General features: G+C 41.4%; 1 protein-coding gene across 3 annotated transcripts in view; it reads right to left on the bottom strand.

Annotated features, from left to right (window-relative positions):
- LOC119654575 overlaps window positions 1-21,016 on the bottom strand; it is a 361,980-nt gene that overhangs the window by 203,814 nt on the left and 137,150 nt on the right. Inside the window, exon 1 of one of the 3 annotated variants that reach the window (XM_038060033.1) lies at window positions 17,223-17,829. The exons of the other annotated variants lie outside the window; for them this stretch is intronic. The gene's annotated coding sequence lies outside the window, so the exon portion shown is untranslated. Of the gene's footprint in view, window positions 1-17,222; window positions 17,830-21,016 lie in introns of those variants that run through there. 3 annotated transcript variants of the gene reach the window in all.

The following is a 21,016-nucleotide window of genomic DNA, read 5'->3' as shown; positions in this document are numbered from 1 at the left end:
TTCAATTCAGAATGCTTGGTTCGCTACAAACAACTATAAACAGTTAGTAACTTCTGTTGTTGGCTATGAAACTGTGCAGAGGAGGCTATCCAATCCATAACATCTTTGTGCAGGATGTTGAGCAGCACCGAGTACGGTGCCGTCATAACTCCTCCGCCAAAACGTGGTGTTAAAGCATAACTTAGTGACAAACTCATCATAACTACCTATGGTTTACTAGTGATTTCAGCCACGAAGTTAGCCCCGCAAGATTTACATAAAATACTTATCATATGCTGATAAAGATCCGACTATACATTGGAGCTACTGGCCCAGCGGCTCTAATCTGAATTTCTTCAATTGTGAATTGAATTGAATTGAATGTGAATGAAATCTCCAATTTGCTCGCTATGATCCATAATGACAAAGGAAATGACATTGACAGCACTATGAGACAATGTATTTGGCAAGTGGTATATAGCTTTATCATAGACAATCCCAAGTTCAAGAAAGGAGGAAAAAAATGGCACTATAGTCTGAATGTTCAGATAACACCTACGCTTCTCAGAGAATACGCTGGAGTTACTATTAAGCGGATAAGTTTATGCCCAGCCGAGGAATTGACTCCCATGTGAGTTGAGTATTGAGAAGGTGTTTGCCGCTTGCCGTAAAAGATGACTAAAATGGGCTGAGATTTGTGGGCAAGCAACCTGCAAGTCTCAAATTTTATTTATGTTTCCCAAACGGCTATCATGCCTTGGAGGCGGATCGATTTTCAATTAAGATCTTTTACTTTTGAGAATGGTTTATGAATGGATTCTGGAGTGTATGGTCTCTTCCCAACGATGATATCAAGACTCCCCAACTTTGTCTAATATTTCAGCAAAATAGGTTGGAATGAATTTAAGCGGGGCAAGATGGAAGGATCCTGGGGATAACTCCTTACCATCTTGCGGCAATATGGTATTATACTCTAGCAAGCTTGCCGAAAGTGAGCGTGATCCAACGGCAGATAAATTCTAACTGCATTCACTAGGAGCGCCTTCATGTCTTGGGAAACGATATCAGACAGAATATTACCTTCGAGGCTCCAGTCCAGAATGAAGAACCCATCAATGCTTTCTTTAAGTGCATGTTACTTTGACGAAATAGCCAGTCATCGCAATATGTGGATAGGAAATGCCACTCCAAATAAAAGTGAAATCATATTGGCAATGAGTGGGGTGGAGCGGGGCATGGCCGTTGTGTCGGGCTTGCTCATCGTAGCGCCTGCAATGTCTGCTGAATTGCTACTTCCATTCGTAAATTCTGGGCACCTGAGATCCCTCCCAGCAAGTAAAATAAGAAGATTTTCGTCAACATTCTGAAGAACTGTGGCATACTGAACATATCAATAAACATTTCCAAAGATCCACTGACAAAGATTAGGCTAGTTTTCGCTGATATCTCAGTATCTACAACATGTGTGCCTATGTCTGGTTTATTTTGGACGAGCTAACTGCAAGTCTCGAATCTTATATATGTTTTGGAAACGGCACATGCAAAGTATGAATGCTTCGAGATTACCAACAAAGTATGCAGGGAAGTAATGAGAGTAGAGACTCAAATAGTCATATTACCGCTTAGATAGTCCGGATAGCTGAGTGGTTGGAGCAATAGGCTGTCGTACGGAAGGTCGCGGTTCAAATCTCGCTGGCGGCAGTGGGATTTGTATCGTAATTTGACGTCGGATACCAGTCGACTCAGCTGTGAATGAGTACCTGAGTCAAATCAGGGTAATAATCTCGGGCCAGCGTAATGCTGACCACATTGCCTCCTACAGTGTTCTGTAGTGTACCGTTACGGTCTTGAATGAAGTGCTCTAACACACTTCAAGGCCCTGATCCAATATGGATTGTTGTGCCAATGATTATTATTATTAATGTGATAAGGCTACGTAATGCATATGGTGTACTCAGACGGCCATTCAAAGCAGCCAAAAAGGTTGAGTCAGCGAATGACTGCGAAAACAAATATCGCCAAAGAGATGTTTCAAATGCCTGGAATTTGGACACATTTCGAGAAACTGATCACACAAGTACGATAGGTCTAAAATGTGCCAGAAAAGCAGAGAAGAAGGGCATAGGGTAGTAACATCGACCATATCACAGGCAGTTACAGATGTCCGGCGTTCAAGAAGGCGATTTCAGCTTTTCATAAATGAAGTACCAACAGCTGAATTTAAATTATTGGCAGGCAGCCCGGCACCTGTTCTCCCAAAGCGTGCTTGAAAATGAAGTTGACTTTGCCATCATAGGTGAATATTTCAAAAATCTCCACAGTGGCGTTTTTATATCAGACAGAAGCGGCAATCTGAACCTGTGGAAACCAAGCAATCGAAAACACGAGCAATAGTCCAGAAAACGGTTTCACATAAGCTAAGGTAGGCGGTATTGATATATTCAGTTACTAGTTGCGCCAAGCCTGCCACTAGATGAATTCTGGCTGGATATTTTACGCTTGGGGCGAAGACTGAGATAGTGGCAAGAAGAATATATACAGGAGGAGCAACTTCAGCGCAAAGAGGAAAGGGGAAGGAAGCTCCGCCTTTGATTCCCGCTGGAATGTGATAAGCCATAAACAGCTGTGCAATGTCTGTTGTTATGATAGATGCTACCGCGTCCTCGAAACCATGTGAGCGCACACCAAAACACTGCATCACCTATACGGCACTAGCACCAGCCCTTATGCGCGGATTTTTTTTTTGCACAACTCCTATCGCGGTCAAACGTGCGCAAGCGTTTTCGTCTCCATAAAATTTCGCAGAATGTGCTGGTAGCTGAATCTCCTGTGTACAGTCTACTTGGATAGTCCCAAAAGAACCACAAAAGGTCACATATTGTTCGAAGTATTTTCACTTCTGAATGTAGTTCTGGCAAATGGTGGCGGGGTCAATATTTTTCGGAGATGGGACATGGTATCGGTGATAGACCTTGCGTTTGTTAGCGGCACATTATCTAAGGATCTCCAATGGCAGATTCCCGTGGAATATACGCACAGCGACCATCAGGTTATCATCTTCCAAATGAAGTGTTGAACAGGAGCAAAACATATCAAGAAACTGCAGTAGTGGACTGGCCAAGAAACTTGATAAACAAATGTCCGAGGAAATGCTTCTGCAGAAGAAAATGTGATGCAGGTTCTTGAAAAAATACAAAAAACATGTGACGAATGCCCAACTTTTGATGGAGTGCCCAAATTGAACAACTTCGCAAAGAGTGCCTTCAAACGAGGAGGCACAGCCAATGTAGCAGCAACCGACCTGAGTCAGAATTGCCACACAGCCGGTATAAAAAGGTAGGGAAAGTATTGCAAGTAGCCATCTTTAGAAATAAAACTGAACACTTCCATCAAGGTAAACGATTATCACCGATTACCAACTCTGATTTTCTGTGGGATATCATTAGTAGTCTCTTCCTCACAAGTTTCAAGCGAATCGCACCTACTCACTGTTCAAATACTTCCGGATGAAATTTCCGAAGTAACTACTGAAGAAATCCTAGAAGCCGCGAAGAAGATTGTCAAAAAAAGCTCCAGGCGTAGGCGACATTCTGAATAAAGCTCTGGTCGTGGCCGTCAAAACAGTTCCAAGTTGGTTCGCTGAAACATTTCATCCAATAGGTGTATGCCTATTAACCGGGGGGGAAACTTTTCAAATGGGTTATCTTGAATAGGCTTGTACCGAGCAGAGAAATCAATATTGGCTTCTCAGATGGGGGATTCGGCTTCCAAAAAGCAAGATCTACTGACAATGCGATCAGTACGATGATGAAAATTACGGACGAAGCAATGGAGGCAAATAAACGGAGTGAGGAAAACAAAACTAAATATGAAAAGACTAAATCGTTCTTTAAATGCCGAATCAAAATTGGTTATTACTCATATACTGATACTTCGAAGACCAGTTGTCCTCTTTCTTAGTGAATTTTAGTCTGAAATGGAGCAAAATCATTTCAGCGTTAGCCAAATTAGGCGCTTTCAAATAAGTGGTGCATATATTCATAGAATTCCTCCGGGAGAGACTACTGTGAGGATCCACAAGGTTCAGTCCTCAGTCCGAGGTACGACGGAATTTTGAAGTTGGAACTGCCCAAAGGAGTGATAGTCATTCGCTTCGCAGGCAACTTCGGAGTGACTATCGTGGCACAAGATATTGAGCAGATCGAAATCCTCACAAACAAAGCAAGTTTTGGAAATCCGACCTTGTCTAGAAGACACTGGTCTGACGCTCGTAGAGCATAAAACTGAGTTAGTTTCGATCACTAAGCGAAGGAACCAAACGAAAAATATAAGGATTGACAAACAGATCATACATTCGCAACCAATGCGTAAATACTCAGGAGCAATGGTTGGCCAAAGACTGAATGAAATTCAAGCCGCATCTTGAAAATTTAGCAACAAAATCTTCCGGGGCTGTTACATTGTTGGGAAGAATGCCACCGAATGGATATGGCCTTAGGCAAAGTCGTCCGCTCCTCATTTTGTGAGTTGTCAGCTTCAATTTGCTTTATACACCTACAGGCGAGGCATCAACATTGAAGCTAGACGCAAATAGAAGAAAGTATCGTTTACTTACAACATCAAATTAGATACTATGTGTAACAGCACGCATGGTCCCTACCGACATCTTGACTATTGAGGGTCGACGCCTCTGTGACACATCATATACAATTGGCCCTGCACCTATTGTCGGCAGTAAGCATGGATTCAAGCTATTTTGGAGTGGCAAAGAATGGGATGATTCTACTGAAGGACGCTGGACTCATAGGATTATTCCAAATGTCTCAAAATGTATCAAACGAAAGCACGGTAAAGGTAGCTATGACCAAACTCAATTCTTGGGCGGACATAGAGGGTAACGTGCATACCTTTATCGCTTCGGGCGAGTGGGTTATATCGCTACGAAGAATTCAAAAAGTAATTAAAAATTTTCCGGCATAATTTTTACAAACCTTCTAGAAAATATGATAGGGGTTCTTACCTTTAGATAACATTTGCGGTGCGTCCAAGCATTTGCTTTGGCGTGTGTCTTCCCTTTTCACAACCAAATCGTAGTTTCAGCATATTGCCCTTATAATTGCAACTAATGTTATTGAAGAGAACGTTGCCATTAGGTCAATATCTGACCATTCGAAAATCAAAGAAAGTTTAAAAAATACGGTTTTGACTGGTTGATTTCGATATCTTTGGCATAGTGGAGGCAATCACAAAACACTGGGGAGAAAGAATTAAGGTGAAACTTGGCAAGGAAGCTGATATTCTGTTTTGGCATGTGGTGACACATTCAAATAAATTTAAATTTTTTTGTTTCTAACCGGGTCACTGCTTGGTATGTCTGCAAATTCATAGTTTGCTGAATAAAAGACAAACACAAAATTTCAAAGATTCCAGCCAATATATTCACACAATGAGAAGAATATAATTTACCAAAATTCACGCTTTCATCGAATTGATTTAATTCAGCATAAATAATAGCCAAAACTAGGTAAGAAGTGCCCTCTTTTGTGTCTGTTTGTACCAAGGTGTGGATGAGTTTTTTGTTTATTTCACGTTGATACAAATCATTAACTTGTTGCTATCAACCAAAAAACTGTTATCAACTATGGCGTTGTACACAAACACTTGATGAAAGTTCATTTAAATTTGATTTTGCTGAGAATTTCGCGAAGCATCACCTACATTTCCTGGAAACAGAGCTTCGTTGAGATGAAATTCAAATAGACATTGACGGCCATGCCTGCAGACAGAAAACTGGGCCATTGAATGGAAAATCGAAGTCACCCAAAAACAAACAAATAAATCAAAATTGATTTGCATATTACTTTTGATTATTTTTGGTTTAAGTCACAGCACGCTGACGTGGGTGTGCCTTTTGTATTTCACTACACTACACTCACGACGTCATCCGACTTAAAACGCGAAATTCGGTTTCATAACCGATTTTAAAATTTGAGTTATGTTCGACGACATGCCTAATTTCATTTTAATTCTCAAACAAAAAATTAGAACGAGGCAGGCGTTTACCTTTTACATAAATAATTGGACAAAGTTGCATCGGCACCAGAGTGCCCCGATGAACGTTAATTGAATTTATTACAAAATATGCTTGCATGCGTGTTAATTAGTTGTGAGGGTCTATGGGTGCCTATTAAAATAAGCACTTTATTTCCATATTCGTGACGATGATGGCTTAGATTTCAGGTAATGGATTAATGATTTTTCCTCTAAAAGCCACATGCAGTCAATCGTGCGGGAAATATTGCACTTTCTTTCATAACAGTCTCATATGCGAATGCTGAATATTCCCATAAAAACCGAAAATTAACATTAATGAGGTTCCATATGAATATTACAAGAAAATTCTGTATTTCCTCCTGAAAAAGTCTACAAATATTTCACACTTTTTTGTTTGTTGAATCAAACTCACAATTTATTTATTCGAGGCTGTTGTTTGGCTGCAGGCGACAATCCGATGACAAAATGAAACATTTTAAAAATGCAGAAAATTTATTACAAAATCGGAACAGAAGAAAATGAAACAAAACAAAACATGTAAATGGATGCTAACGAAATATCATAAATATCAAAGTGCAATGGTTACTGAAATATGTTTTTAGCACATAGTTCAAGAGGTCATAATATAATAAAGAGGAGTTTTGTGATTACCAAAATTTGCGCAAAGTGAAGCTACTTTGAAGCATGAAGTACAATAAAGTTGGGTGTTAGGAGGCCTGAGTTCAATCTTGTCAACTATGAGGGCAACACCAGTTACAAGATGGGAAAAATGATGCAAATTTACTATGCAACCCCTAAGCGTAACTTAGAAATAAATGATTTCGACATGCCACTCTGGAAGCCAGGTCCTAAAAACGCGCAACTATAATTTTTTGTCCTAGTAGTGAACAATCTAAGTAACAATAAATACTGTCGTTGACGAATGCAAACTTTTTCGAATTCATCTGGCCTACACAAACGCTGTTAGCTAGGAGATATTTATACTAGAAGCTGACAGTATTGACAGTCTTCTAGTCACGCTAACATTTCGAATATTACGGACATACTGAAAAGATTTGTTTGGAAAAATGTGTGGACCTCAATAATAATAATAATCGTTGGCGCAACAATCCATATTGAATAAGGGCCTTGAAGTGTATTAGAGCACTTCATTCAAGACCGTAACGGTACACCACAGTATATTGTAGGAGACAATGTGGTCAGCATTGCGCTCGCCCGAGATTATTACCCTGATTTGACTCAGGTACTCATTCACAGCTGAGTCGACTGGTATCCGACGTCAAATCGCGATACAAATCCCACTGCCACCAGCGAGATTTGAACCGCGACCTTCCGTACGACAGCCTTGTGTTCTAACCACTCAGCTATCTGGACGACAAGCAAATTCATAATCCTTCAACTTTGAGTAGCCTTTCAAGTGTCTGCCAATGAATTTTATATTAGTAAAGCACTTACATTTCCAATAATAAGGGAATCTGATGGTGGAAGAATGGAACTGCGTTATAACTACACTAGAACTTCCTTTTCGTAATGATGAAGACAGTTAAGAAATGGCCAAATTACTATCCTGAATTGACTTTCATCAAAAAAGAGGGCAGAACTATATACTTCACAATTTGACATCAGGCATGCGGAATTGAGCACTTAGGTCGACCTGGACCTTTATAGAAGTGCTCATCGACAGGTGGTTTTGTGGCGTAGCCAGATTCGAATCCAAGCAGTCGTTTGTCGCTGAGCACGTTTTCCATTTTGTTGGTTTTGGTTTGTTAAAAAAAATATGTTCTAAATCCATTACTGACATGACAGTGAAAGCGTCAGGGTTCTGGAGGTGAAACCCGAAGGCCTGGAGGCCTGGTTCGCGTTGGATTTTACCACGAGCTCATGGGCCCCGATCAGGATCCGTCGCGCTCATCGTCGATATTTTGGGCCAGGGTTCTTACGCTTGACTCAAGGAGTTACTAATCAAATGCTTGTCGGTAAGTGAGCCATTAAAGCTGAAATATTTATCGACGGAATTGGCGTGGGCGACCTTCGCCCCATGCAATTGCTGGAGGAAGTAAAGCAGTTGAGTGGGGACAAGTGGGGACCGTACTAACGTGTGGCGATAGCAGTTCCCTAAAAGGGTTGGCTGCAATAGCCGACAAAATACACGAACGCGTGCTCCATAATCACAGAGGTATCTCGGGACACCACTGAAACGGTAGAAATATGGCAAGAAATGGTAGCACCGCTATGCGTTCACGACCATGGACTAGAATGTGTTCGATATCCACCTTATAAAATTGGTGGGCAACTAGTTGAGCGCCGCGATCCGCACCGAACTCCGTCCTCTTCTAGTATCATGGCAGATTTGCAAGTATACTAGTCGATGCACGCTTACCGCGACGCAATCAAAAAAGTAGGTTTGCTGGGCGACGCGGCGACATCTATCTGAAGCGTGTCTTAACAATTCACGATCCCCTTAGAAGGCTTGATTTTCTGGTAGCCGTGGGGGCGAAGATCTCGGTCCTCCACGTATCTAGATACGATTATAACATTACTATCGAATGTAGCATATCTCGGACAGTTGAGCACGATGTTCAGCTGAACACCGACAATTAAGTATGATGTTCAGCTCATCATCAACACCACTGGCTCCCTAATTTCCTTGAAGGAGTGCTCTTTACCACCCCAGGAGTTCTCTGTTGCATGGAGAGAGTTTAAACTCCTTAAACAGGGTATATGTTGACCTTCCAACAGCTGTTGATCATCTCCATTCCATCTGGTTCCCAAGCCTAATGACGAATGGCGGAAATTACAAGCACTTGAATACTCAGACAATTTCGCAGCAGTACTCCATTTCTATCATCCAAGGCTTTATGCGTTTCTTGGCAATCTGTCGTATTTTTTCGACCATAGATCTCGAGAAAGCACGCCAAAAAGACAGTGATTCCACAAATTTCAAACTTTTTGAGTTTACACGGATGTGCGCAATGCAGTGCAAATCTTAGAGAGATTCATCCACTCTGAACTATTGAACTTGGAATTCTATTTCCCCTATTTGGATGATATTCTGGCCGCCTCGGCTACCGAGCCCTAGTATGTGGCGCATTTCGAGTGTATTTTTCAACGCTTTCTTGACTATGGGTTAGTTGCCAACGTTGAAAAATGCGAACTCCACCAAACGCAGATGAATTTTATAGGCCTTTTCATCACCCCACCCCTGACCGCGTACAACCCGACGCAAACACGATACAAATGCTCGCGAGCTTTCTGTAGTCGTTGAGTGTCTTCTCGAAGCAATTGATCCCGTTAAACGGAAATACAGCATCTACGATCGTAAACTATTAGCCGCGTGTCTGAGGATAAGCTACTCACATTTGCCCTACGGCAAAAGCCCAACAAAGCTAGTTTGCTTTGAACATTCAATTTTTTCCGGAAAAGAAAACAACAACAACGCTAACGCTTTATCCCAGATCAGATCAACATTCCAGCTGCAGTCGAGTTTTCGGCGTTCCTTTCTACCTAGAAGAGTAACGTAGTTTTTCAGAGCCTTCAGTACTACTCCAAAAACTCATTCAAGTAGTTCCATGCCTTTGACTAGGGGGGCCTAGACTATATATTCCGTCCTAGGACACTCATTGTTGGGCCAGAGAGCGCAACACATGGTAGAAATGTAAGGTCACGAGACATGTTAGAAAAAAGTAGGTGTTTTCCCTAGGTCAAAGAAGTGCATCCACACTTTACATCTTGACATTGTAGGCCATTTGCAAGATTCGTATGGCTGCAGGTATTGACTCACGACCATTGAAAGCGGGGGCTTGAGGCAATACCTCTCAAAGACATTACAGTACACTCATGCGCTGGGGCCTTCTGTCGATAGCAAATTCGCGCTTTGATGTCCCAGTCGTAATAGTTACAGAGCGGGGAATTCAGTTCGAATCTGCTGACTTCTCGGAACTAGGAATGTTCGTTAATTTCAAACGCCAGCGGACAATTACATACTACCGCAGTCCAATGGGATGCAGGAACGTGACGCTGAAAGCAGCTTTAGGAAACGCGACGAGCTGTGCTGATCATAGGTCTCGCTTTTCGTTTTGCCGCTTCAGGCCCCTCACTGTCGATTTCTGGCGATGGACAGTAACTTCCCCAATACCTTGGAAAAAGCTCTTGTTCTATTGTCCTTTGTAATGCACCTCTAGGACGATCCACATGATGGCCATCTTAAAATAGTAGCTTCCTTAGCATAGGTTGCAATATTACTTAGGCCGACCTTGAAGTTTTGGCCCTTTCTTAATGTGTGACCTAACTACTGCTACTGCAGTCTTCTGATAAATGTGAATTTTTTGTTTGATGTTTTCTCAGAGTAAACTATTGTGATTACATGGATTCCGGATAATGCGGACCTCGGAAGGCAGGGACAGTTATAGCAGAAGATGGCAACACTTCTTGGACTTAAGCATTGTTATACTACCAAGTATTTCAATCTCTAGAGAAAAAAAGCAAAACCCCTGGTGGAAGTAGGAGACAAGCGGGTGACCTCGAAAAAATCCACATTGGACGTAGTAAACTCTTTGCTCCCAGGCAACGCGCGAAAACGCGTAAGACTAACTCATCAGGCGTGTTCAACGCTTTAAAGTGCTCTCTATAAAGACTTACTCCTACAATTCCAACCTAGGGTTAGGAGTAGGGTATTAGGAGGGGCCAGATCATCGAATCATCTTAACCAAGCTGGACCTTGTTCACCTCCTGTTCTCTGCTTTGTTAAGTATGAAGCATCCTCACAGTCTGTTTTCATATCGCTATTATTATTATTTATTTTCTTCATATTTTCAAATAAGCCGTATTTTAGTTTTCGGATTGAAACCTGAGCAACGAGGTTGAAAGGCGACGTAGATCCAATTCGACAATGGCTATGTCAAAACTAATCCTTTTGATAAAAATATTTACACGAAAGGTGGAAAGAATGTATTAGTGGCCTCTTACCTGCAAGTATCCTCTAGTGATTGTAATAACTTCATAATTGGGGGATGGCAAGAATGACCAATTGGGTTAACCATGGTCAACCATAAAGGCTGAGCTATCTTCAACCGTTAAGATAAGTAACGGAGTTGATCATGGGAGCCTATCAGCACCTAAACAATGCCGTTGAATTGCATCTAGTAGACACGCGCTTGAACGCCTCTATGTTAGCCACGATGGGAATTGTGGGGGAAGTCTTTTTAACAATTCAATTCCTCTTGTTCAGAAAAACCTTCATCCAGCTTAATCCGATGCATAATCGTAATAGAAGATTCGGCGTTCACTTAAAGTGCCCTCCTATGTATGTCCAATCTGTCAACATTTCCAACAGACCAAACCGTGCATACAGACTGCATCCTTTGCAACAGAGTGGAATGTCAGCATGGGAAACATGAGAGAGTCTCTCTAGATTTTCACTACACTAACTTGCGCCACAAACTAACCACATTAGCTAGACAATAGAGAATACGCCTAAGTACGTCGAGTCTCAGACCACGACGTAGCAACTTTGCTAACCTTTCTTCAGTTAAGAAATTTTCTAGCCAGTCGGCTAGCTGACTCACCGCTTCATGGTGGCTCTCGAAGTTCTCGCTTGTTCCAAGTTCAAGATATCCCAGTCATCTAATGCAGCCTTAAACTGCTGGGGAAGGTCCTCACGAAAGGAAATCTTCTTGATTATTCTAACAGAATGCTAGTAATTTCAGTGATGGTCGTATGTTGGAATCTCTTTGTAGGATTGAGTTGGTGAATGCTTCTACAAGAAAAAGAAACGGTTTGATGGGTAGAAAGGTCAATATGAACGTCCGTTGCTCGTGGGTCCAACGTGGAAGGACCAACTCAAACTATATGATCCTCCCTTATCGACCCTTTCCACCGCCAAGGAGCCTAATGTGCTGCAAATTCCCACTCAACGGGGTGTTTCCAAAAAGACACAGCAACCAAAAAACAATTGCCTCAACTTAAAATTAAATTCCAAAGACGGAAATGAGAATGTCAACCAAAAATTATCTAAGGTGAAGGCAAAGAAAACCATGAAATTGAAATTGACGCTTAAGGTAACTGCCTCCGTGTTCTATCAAGTAGGAAATGCTTCGACTACAACCCCTTTAGCCGGAGAGGCGCGCAAATACAAAAAAACCAATCATCTAACAACGAAGACCTTTTCAAGTATACCAACGAATAAACAGGATGAGAAACTCTAATCTCGGACAAACATGAAGCTTAGGAAAACTTGTTTTAGAGTAAAAAGGCTCATACATAAACCTAAAACTAAAGAAATTAACTCAAGTACAAAATAAGCCTACCCGAGAACGTATGTGTCTCTACCCAAAGAGTCATTTTGGCGATTCTGAGGGATGGCAAAATGTCAGAGGCACATTTTACCATCCTACATTTGGTGAGGCACTAGCAGATAATTTTAGCGATAACTTTTAGCATCGGTCTAAGTTCATTGCACCGAGCTGAGGAGGACAGAGCACGTCGGATGTTCAGTGCCCGGACATTAAAGGAAAGTGGAGGACATCATCCGCATGCTTGGTGAACCTGTGCAAATATAATCGATTCTGAAAGGGAGAAAAATATTGAAAAATTCACAAATATATAGGGTTTCTACTTGGCATGTGAGCAAAAGAGTCTGAGGGTGGTCAGGGACAGTTGCCATATAATGCTTCCCCCATGTAAAATCTGTGTCAAAGTCTAAAGTTCTATCATATTGGAAAACTATAGAGCCTCGTTTTCGAAGCGTGAAGAACGATCATGCACTTGGAAAAAACTAGAGTAGAGTTCACCAGCCTTTTGCACAATGGATGAGGCTTAATTCTATCTCTTAGGAGCTGTTCCACAACCTTCAACGAAAAAAACGGTAGATAGGACAGCTGGTAGCATCAACAGATCTGTTTTGATGTCAGTTTATAGGCTCAAACCTGAGCTAGAAGAACACCGTTAACTGGAGCAGGCACTTAGATGTTAATGCTGCATCATTAAATGTGACAACTCCCAGAAAAAAGTTATCTTAAGGTAAGAGAGACTTTGGCGTTATAAAGGCAGAAAAATTTGGTGACTCCAATAGAATCCAAATTGGTTGCGGTCAACAACCACAAGAATTGCTTAACGTTAAGTTCATTAGGCCAGACTTTCTTACTTTCTACTGGCGACGAGGTAGGCAAAGCTATGTGATTACCTCGATATCATTTAAATACAGGAAGAAGTAGTACGTCTACTGGAATACTGGGAGAGTAGATACTACCAAAGAAATAGTAAAAGTGCTACAAAGCGTCTTACATTAAAACCATCTACCCGGTGACGCTTATAGATAATGTAGAGCACTGACTGACTTCTAGGAAAAGTTTTCCCATCCACTTTTCAGCCCCATAGTATTGCCATGAATGGAGCTACCATTTTTCTTTAATATGTGACCTATCGACTACTGTTTTCGTCTTTTATATAACACGTCGCCAGGTATTGTTCCCGTATGCTGTTGTTTATTGGTGTTGCTTCTTACCAGGATAATTCGACGACATGTCTGGAGAAAAATTATTTTAAACTTGGAGTGTTCCAAAGACGGTGGAGCAAGCGCTTCCTCTAAGTAAATATGGCCAATAATAATTGCATAATTTGGAAGTCGTTACATGTTATTATGTGCGCATAGCATATCCTCTGAGCACTAAAATTGTAGTGGTCCATTGTACTCGAAATAATGTCATGCTGTACGTGCCAGTTGCGACGAATACTTTCTCCACCGTATTGAAAACACCAGATCATCATCACAATGAAGTGTTTTGTCATTCTGCCAATCACAAAATGAGCACTGTGTCATTTTTGATTATTACTCAGTTTGTGTAGGCCAAAGCGGGAATCTTTCCCAATTTGTTTTTGGTGAAGCCTAGATCCAGGTAATATATTTCTCAAGAGGTATTTGTAGATTAGGTACTGCAATCTTTAACAAAAAACTGTATAATGCACACTGGTTGACCAAACAGTTCTACCACCAAATCCTACTGTCACTTACAAGTTAGTAACCTCGGAAAATGTAAGGCAATAGATGAGAAAGGGTGAAAGATGGAACAGGCTGAAAAGTACAAGGTATATATGCTTGGGTGTTCCATGAAATAAAATGTTTAGGCAGTGAGGTGTTTGACTCTCTATTTTTGGAAGTAGAAAAACATCAATAGAAAAATTATTTCGCTTCATGTCAAAACTAAACTTTTTTAATGTTTGGATAACCAAGTATATGCTCCAACGGATTGCAAGGACTACTCTGTAAACGACTGATTCACAGTTCTAGAGTCACCTTGAATCTATACTTAGTTCATTAATCGACGTGAAGGTGGATGACTTGAGTGAAATGATTGAAACGGTGATTATATGTTATAACTTACAAGAAGGTAAGCAGGTTCATAGGATCCGCTTGCAGCAGAAATATACCAATTTTATGGGCTTGTTTCTATCATGCAGGATCCACAAGAGAAGATAGACCTTACCAGATGGGAGTCCGCTTAACCATATTGAACATGCCCTCATCGGGACACCAGCTGCGTTTAGTTTCCCAGGAGCATATCTATACCGCGAGGTAAATTGCGCGGTGATCACTCTTTCGTCAGCGCAAGTCATTGCGGACGAAAAGCAATACTGAACAGAGAATGAGAAAAATCTTGAAGGTATTAAATCGACACCAGGAAGCCGATAGCGTTGATGTAAAGTTGTGTTAGCTGAGAGCCAAAACCAAGGGGACGACGAGATTATGTCGGAAGATTGGATTAAAAGTGTCATTTGCCCTATTTATAAAAAAGCTGACAAACTCTGTTGCGAGAACTACAGAATGATATCCTTTTTGTGCACATGTGGTCTTCTCAAAAATAATCGAAAGCGGGCTTGATTTGTTCTATTATTTTTGGCCAAGTATCAGGGATCATTTTTACTCGGAAAATCCACGATTGATCATAGATTTTAAGTAAAATAAATACGGGAGGCTGGCGCCAGAATTATGCTACTTCGCTCTGAAGAATATAATCCAGAAGATATCGGTGGATCTAAATGGTACGCTAGTATATTATAAATCATCCCAAATAGTGACTTATGTCGATGATATAAATATAATAATAATAACAATCGTTGGCGCAACAATCCATATAGGACCTAGGCCTTGAAGTGTGTTAGAGCACGTCATTCAAGACCATAACGGTACACTACAGTACACTGTAGGAGGCAATGTGGTCAGCATTACGCTCGCCCGAGATTATAACTCTGATTTGACTCAGGTACTCATTCACAGCTGGGTCGACTGGTATCCGATCACGATACAAATTCCACTGTAACCAGTGAGATTTGAACCACGATCTTCCGAACGACAGCCTTGTGCTTGTGCTATCCGGACACGCTGATATAAATACCCTGATAAAATAAAGTTTGACGAAGGTAGTTGGCCTAAAAATTAACGAAGGGAAGATCGAGATAGGGACAAAAAAAGAGTCCAATCAGACAAAACGCGACTCTCAGTTTTCAGTATTCGGGTGCAGCTCTCACCAAGGCCAACAATGAGGTAGACGAAATTGAGAGGAGGACGTGGGCTAACAACCAGACAGGAAAGTGAAAAATAACCACATTTGAACGTTGAGTCCCCCAGAGAATCTTAGATTCAGTGAGAGTGGGCGGTAGATGCTAAATGAGATACAATGGTGCATCTAGTCAACGATAAACGAGAAGCTACCATTCTTATTGAGATTCCAAAACACGACCTTGCACGTCATGAACAACTTATGGAGGACCGAAGGATTCCTAACGCCTACTGAAAACCAAGGTGAAAGGTAAACGTTCCACCTGGAAAACCTCGACGCAAATCTCACTCACTAGACATTGTAAATTATGCTCTACCGAGAAGAGTGGGGAGGAAAATTTCGGAAGGCCAAGGGTGGAGATCGGACAGAAGAAAAAGGAAGCCTGGACTGACCGTATAAATTTATGTTTTGGATCTCATTCTCGTAAATTTGAATGAATATTTCGACAGATTTTGATGAACTCGCGCGTAGTTTTAATGGCTCCTAGGGTTACTTCAAATTTCGATTGACCTACAGTGTGTGTGTGTCATCGTATAGATTGCCGTCCATACAGCACCTGTAGCTACTTCGAAATTTATGTCAACTCGCTGCTACTAACTCTAAGAGTTGTGCTATTGGTTTCCGATAATAGGCTTGAATTTGCTCTAGGACTTCCCGAGAAACCGAAACTTTACCTCTTCTGTTATGTACCACAGAATTCCGAGGCGAACCGCTCCTATGCATTGAAAATAAGACTACACTCTCAGGAAATGAAAATTTGGAAATATTTTAAAAATGCATGACTGATTTTATTTTTATTCCTTTTATTCCTTTACTTTCGAAAGTTTGACTTACTTAATTGCAAATAGTGATCAAAAGTCGAGTTTGGAAAGGACTTTGTATATAAACTCTTTTTACCGCTGACCATCAGCCTCATGATGTCATTAAAATAGTCAAAACAAGAAATAGGTAGTTTTCCATACCAAAGTAAACAAGTGACAGATTACAAGATAATCGGGACCCACTTTGGCGCGAACCCATCTTTTGCATGCAGCTTGCATACTGTTGGAAGTACTGCACTTCTAAAATGTTAACATTAAATTAGAAAACGGAAAAACTTAAACAAATGTACAAACCTTCTTTCGCCAGAGAACCTACATATAATCAAATTCTACCGACATATATACGACTAATTCTATCCTAATTTCAGACATTCTAGTTTGTCTGCATGTTTTAAGAGAAATGCAACCTGGACTATGGAATGAATTCCCAGTATAGATAAGATTATATCTGTACAAATCCGAAGTCTTAGATTCGAAATCAGAACACTACATAAACTGCTCAGTTCCAAGATACGTATCTAAATTCAGACTTTCATTCGTCCAAGATCGTAAATTGCATCAAGTTGAAGGAGTTCATGTAGATGTTTCAAATGTTACACGTGAGCACGGACGTGATTAGTTCATTTCGTGACTAGAATTTCTAGAGTTTCGCCAGTAATTTTGTTACAAATTTAGATACGCCATCTGAATACCAAATGACTTCTCACTTTTGTTTTTTTTGCTACTGATTCAAAAAGTACGTCATTTGGACGAAAATCAAAGAAGCTGTATCATCAGTATTTCACTAGCGTCAACATCGTAAATGATCTCTTACCGTTTGCCGTGATCTCCTATAATCCAAATTTCAAAAGGTCCGAGAAAAGTAACATTGACTTATTCTGCACTTAATACGTAGCCGTTGTAGCTTCTGACTATCTCTCGAGGTGCCCGTCGCTGGCATGAGGGTAGCACTTCACTAAATTGCCATATATAGATTTGTCACTTCTTCAGATACACAAACCAAATGCAGTTGCACTTGAGTGCAACAACACAACAATACCATAAAATTCCTTGGTCGTCACTTTGAAACAAACATCGAATGCATGCAATTTAGAATTCAAACACTCGCTTAGCAATTGCTATCCGTATCTCGCGAACACAGCAAGCACATACGGAACAAAGATACAGAAACACGCTCGATACCGTTAGTATTCAATCAAGTAACTCTAGATCATATATCGCGGTTCGACGGTGAGGTGAGTCCAGATTTCAGGTGGCGGCATCGGCCCAACAAGAACCAGTCATCGCTTCTTTTTCTATCTTAAGAATTCCAACTGTTGCCTTAGGAAGTATGCGATCGATACGGTTGCTGCACAAGAAGACTGGAGCGAAAGATACACCAGATACAACATACTCAGGCGGCGTCTTTAGGTAACCGCGGATTGATTCCAACTGAAACTTGGTAAGACGCCGAGTCTTCACTCAAGGTGTGCTGCACAGATAGAGACACGATCTCAGGTGAGATTATTACCAATTTCCATTTATTTACCCAGTTGGACGTCAGGTAGATTGCAATAGACCGCATAAATATGTTTTCAAGCGAAATTCAAAGAAAAGTACAAAAATGCATACTTAGTTTGGAGGGAAAGGATCACTTTTAATTTTACTCGATTCCTGTTGCCAGTTATTACAAGAATAATTTCTTGGATCCAAAAGATAAGGTTTCAACGTCGGAGTTGTCTTAAGGGAACTCACTTCATCCTCACCCGACTCTCTTTAGCTAAGCTCTAGTAAAAAAGCTCCTTCGCAATCTTCCTTCTCGTCAGTCCCTGTTATCTGAACTACGATGAAATACTAAAACATCTCAGAGAGTAGTTGGAACATTTTAAATGCTGTTAATAATATATACAACTAGTAGCGCACTTATCACCTGGGAGCTGGCTTTGGGGAGGATTTTCATTTCAAAATTCCGGTCCAGGTTAAGGATCATCAAAATTGGGCGCTGCGCGACGAGCGACTACCCTCAGTTCAGTAGAAGGTTTCCAAATATGATATTGTGATCGTCATGGGGAGGCATGGTCTTCGTGATCGTAACAACGGAAGCGTAATGTTTTTAAATTTCTGAAATTTTCAACCGACATTAGCCTCAAAAGAGAGGACCAGCACCTAATAGTCGCTTATCTCATTCGTAGGGCAACAAAGCGTCTGCTCCCAAGCTGTTTCCACGGTCAGGCTGTCGTTCAGCAACAGGAGAACTTTCTCGCTGCGCAAACATCGTAATCTCGCAAGAATATTGATGGGCACTCTGCAGCCTTTAAAAGTGCCTTGAATTCAGGTGTGGATGAAATTGTTATGTCAAAAACGAATATGGCGGCGTAAATGTGGAGGCAGATCTACAAACGTAAGGAGCTTACAGCTTTGTAGACGGCAGCGAGCACAACGCATTGGTACTCCCTTACTGTGGAAAATTACGAGAAATCCAGTGTGCGCTATGACTCTTCGGCTTCAAGGAACGAAAACCCATAATCACGTTAGTGAACTTTCTTCGCTGGTGTGTCACCAATTTAGCAACTAGATATCCTCAAAATTTTGAATTGGTTATACAGTAGACATAAACAAACGTGTGCATGTAGACGTAAACAAACGTGCGCATGTTGCATACAAAATCAGAACCAACATACTAACTTTGGGTTAAAGAAAAGATAAGGGGAGTCATGGATTCCGTCTGATCACAAATCATGATACCAGTTGAGAGACTGCGGAAACCGCTAATGTTGGGGTGGTTTCACTTCTAGGTGCCACGATGAACAGCAGCTGCACCGACACAATTTGTGGCCCTTCACCAAGTTCGCATAGGCAGCGGATGAAGTGGACTGAGTATATGAACGTATTTATCATCCACTCCTACTATGAGATAACAACAGTGGGGCAGGTACAAAATTTGACCGCTCGGTGTTGAATCAGAGATTCGTTGAGCGTTTCCTGCGATATCCATACATAACTATGCAACCATTATCAGGGGGCGTATTCGACTTGAGGCTATCGCAGGAACCGATGATTAAGAGTCGATGACGACAGAGGCGACGGTATCAATAACACCACTCTGCACTGCATGCAACAGTTTCCGTGCTTGCCGAGCACTCCTCTCCCTCGTCTGACTAAAGTCTCTGTTGAGGTTCGGGACGAATTCCTAAGAGCATTTATAGAATATGCGAAAATGGATATTTTATATCTACAACAATACTGAGAATTCTATCTCAAATCAATGATAAGATTTTTTCTCGACTGTGTGCGGATATCTCGCAACTGCAACTACAATTACTTGTATAATCTGGTGCAGTTGCGGCTGTCAGATTGCATGGTTAGAAGATTCACTTTCGCGTTATTGGTGTGAGTGACCGAGAATATCCATGATGGAAAATTTGTCTGGAATGACAGCGCGACTCACTAGGACTAGGGCATTGCATTCAAACCACTCATTCAAGCACTAAAGCGGAAACTTTCTGTCCTATGCAGTCGGTTGAGATGTTATGACGAAAATTACTCCAGACGTGTTCAGAAGGCAATGTACGCGAGGAAGCACTGGAGCTTTCTCAAATTCTCAACGAATCTCGAAAGAGCGTCCAAACAGTACAGTTCGGGGATCACTTGTCCAGCATGCTAGGGAGATTACCATTGAAGGCACCTGCCCTGCTACTATGCCAGCGGATTATGGCAAACCAACTCGAAGAATTCGAGGGGCCCTGGTATATATTGGGGACAGAATTTCTGATATAAATAGTTTACCAGTACACACAGTCGGTTGGCACATAGCATAAAGAAATGTCCACCTTTCCTCACTGTCGGGATTACCTGCCTTGTCCGAAGAAAGGGACACGGTACAAGACTCCGCAGACACAACACCAATTACCTGCTTCCCAACCCTCTACAAGTTCATAACCTCCATTATTTGCGGAAGAGTCAATGCGTACCTCGAGATCAACAACATTCTGTCCGAGGAGCAGAAGGACTGCCGAGTTGGTTTAAGGGGCTGCAAAGAGCAACTCAATATCAACTCGGTAGCGGTAGAACAGGCAACTGGAGGACAAAGAAATTTCGTTAGTTACTATATCGATTACGCCTAGATTTTTGGCATCGTCCTGGCAAATTGTTGCCATACGTCTGTATCGGATTGAACCCGAACTAATAAAGCAATTGGCGTCGTATTATTTCGTCACTGCATTCGTCTCAGGGTACCAATTCTTCAGAGCCCATCCGCATACAGAGACGCACTGAAACCCTTTTCATGGTTACTGAACGGCATGAGGGGGGCATGGTTTCACAATAAATTATGACCTACATACAAAGCTGGTAATGATGACCGGTTTAGAAGTCTGTTACGAATAGTGGACATATTTGGTCATGATATTCGGATGGAATTTGGATCAGACAAGTATCGAATCCAAATCACCCGAAAGGTTATCACAAGCCGCATGCCGAACATAGTATTGATGGCCTCCATATCCGAGCTATGGCCGGAACAGGCTTCTGCAAAATCCTAGGAATTCTAAAACGAACCCATGGGTTGGTAACTTGAAGTAACATTTAACTGAAATATGTGGAGAAGATAGTGAACTATGAGCCACGACT

This window comes from Hermetia illucens, chromosome 4 (genome assembly GCF_905115235.1).
Source record: "Hermetia illucens chromosome 4, iHerIll2.2.curated.20191125, whole genome shotgun sequence".
Classification (NCBI taxonomy): domain Eukaryota; kingdom Metazoa; phylum Arthropoda; class Insecta; order Diptera; family Stratiomyidae; genus Hermetia; species Hermetia illucens.
Note: the sequence above shows the minus strand (reverse complement) of the source record. Positions and strands in the feature narration are given on the sequence as shown.